The following is a 2,701-nucleotide window of genomic DNA, read 5'->3' on the forward strand; positions in this document are numbered from 1 at the left end:
AGCTTGCTCTGGCTGGGCTGGAATGAGACCACGCCCACCTGCCTGGGTGCCCCGCCTCCTCTGGCCTGAAGAAACTGGGTAGGAGAGAAAGGCGGGATTCGGGGAGTTGTGAGCTGTGTTGGTATTGCCCAATCCCAGGAAAGGAGACAACAACGACGGTGCAGCTGCTTTTCTTTTGAGATAGGGTCCTCTGTAGCCCAGAGCGGCCTCCCTTACCAGGTAGCCAAGGATCACATTGAATCCTTTGCCTCTACGTCCCGAATGCTGGGATTACAGACTTGTACACTGCCACCTCGTGTGCCCCATCTCGAGGCAGGCTTCCCACATCCTGCCAGCCTGCTGTCTGCGCTAAGAAGACTAGAGGGACAACCAGCCCTCACCTAGAGCTGTGATGCTGCGGCTCTTGATACAGTTCCTCACGTTGTGATGACCCCGCAACCATAAAATCATGCTGTTGCTACTTCATACCTGTGGTAATTTTACCGCAGTCGTGAATCACAGTGTAACTATCTGATATGCGACCCGTAGGGCGAGAATCCCTGAAGAGGCTTTTTTTTTTTTTTGCTTTCAGGAGGCTCCATGAAAGGACAGAGCTTCCTTGGAGATGAGAAGAGCCAAATACTGTGCGATCCCCAGGAACGTTTTCCTGGGCAGGCCTTGGCTCAGGGATGGGGTATGATTTGCTTAAGGTTACATGTGGCTTTCAAATTAGAGCTCTGGGGACTGAGGACCATCTAAGGAGTTTCTTGGGATTCCATTCTCTGTCATTATCTCTGCTTGGTGCAGATGAAGCAGCCAACTCTCCTCCATCTACAAATTACAGCATTGTTCTCAAGCCGGACCCATCTCCCCACCATCATCTCATCCCCAGAAAGCAGCACTGACTGAGGCCTTACTATGTGCCAACGGCAACTTAACGTAATTTAAAACACCTCACGGGTAACAGAAACACTGGAAATAGATTCTGAAGGGCCGGTCCCTTACCAGGTCCCATGTGGATTTGTGGTGTGTCTGTGTGTTGTATGTATGTAAGCATGGTGTGTACCTATGGAAGTAAGAGGTGGATTTGAGATGTTTTCATCAACTATTCTTCATTTTTTTTTTTTTTGAGACACTATGGAACCCTGACGGTCCTGGAACTCTGTAGACCAGGCTGGCCTTCAGCTCACAGAGATCCACCTGCCTCTGCCTCCCAAGTGCTGGGGTTAAAGATCTATACCGCTACATCTGGTTCTACCTTGTGCTATTTTGACCCTGGAGCTCAGCAAATCAGGCTGGTCAGTGAGCTCCAGCATCCCACACGTCTCTGCCTCCCACACCCCGCTCCCAACAGTGGGATTACAGCCATGTGTAGTTGGATATGGTTCATCTGTGGGTCCTGGGGATCCAAATCAAGACCTCTTGTTTACACAGCAAACACTTCACTGACTGAGTCATCTTCCCAGCTCCTGGTTTTGTTTTGTTTTGTTTTGCTTTCCCCTTTCGTAAGGAGTCTCACCCCAGGCCGGGAGATGGCTCATCAGTAAAGGTGCTAGCTGCCAAGCCTGATAACCAGAATTTGATCCCTAGGGCCCACTTGGTAGAAGGAGAAAATTGATTCATTCCTGTAAGCTGTCCTCTGACCTCCATGTTTATCCCAGGCACAAACAGATAAACAAATGTAATTTTAAAAACTCCAAAGAGAGTCACCCAACCCCTTACTCTCCTTCCTCCATCCCCAGTGGTGTGTGCCAGACTCCACAAAGCCTGGCTACTTCTCTGGGAGCATCACTGCTTTGCTTTTTGGAAACTGAGGCTCTAAAAGACAAAGGGCAGTTTGTCAGAGGTCACATCCCTTGGCGGAGTCCCTGCTCTACCCCAGCCAGGTCCTTGTGTGTCTGCTGCCTGAAGCTTTGATCACTGCACAGACCCTTGGGTGAATGCTGGCCCCACCCTTCACGTTCTTGCCCTGAGTCCACTGTGGCCCTGGCTGTGGCTTGCAAAATGTCCTTTCTTCTCTTGTCTGGCACCATCACACTGTGCTATTCCTGGTCTGTGGAGTAGCAGGCTGTATTCTGGAGCCTGCAATTGAAATTCCACAGTTCGACTCTAATTTTAGATTTCATCTTGCCGATAGAGTTCGGCTCTCTCCAGGCAACGGGATCTGTACATTCAGAGTGTCAGGGGTTTGGGGTGAAATCGATTTTGCTTTCCACCCCAGATTGATTAAGAATCTGGGATTAATCCTCAGACCTTTTGGATAGGGGTGAGTAGAATAGTGGTGTTTGACACAGAGTCTTTCATGGACATCACAGCCCAAAGAAACCTTGTTGGGTGGGGTGAAGGTGTACGCTCCTAACTTGCAACACCACTGGTCAGACAAGAGTTGAACTACCAGGAGCCAGCATTTGTAGAGCTGGATTCCAATGTTGCACCACCACGAAGCCTTTGGGACCTTGAGAAGGACACTTTCCCACTCTGAGCCTCCCCCCACCTCATGAAGTAGACACCAGAGCACAGATGACTTCTAAAGGCCTGGGGATCAGAGGGACATGGATGGGGTCTCTGTAAAGCTGACCAACAGGCCTAGCTCCTCATGGCCTGTGTACTCTGCATGAGTACAGTGTGTGTAGCTGAGAGCTGTGTAGAGAGAGGGTGGGAGAAGTGAACATAACTTAATTATACTTTTAAAAAAATTGTGTGTGTGTGTGCGCACACGCGC

Source organism: Chionomys nivalis, chromosome 7, assembly GCF_950005125.1.
Source record: "Chionomys nivalis chromosome 7, mChiNiv1.1, whole genome shotgun sequence".
NCBI classification, from domain to species: domain Eukaryota; kingdom Metazoa; phylum Chordata; class Mammalia; order Rodentia; family Cricetidae; genus Chionomys; species Chionomys nivalis.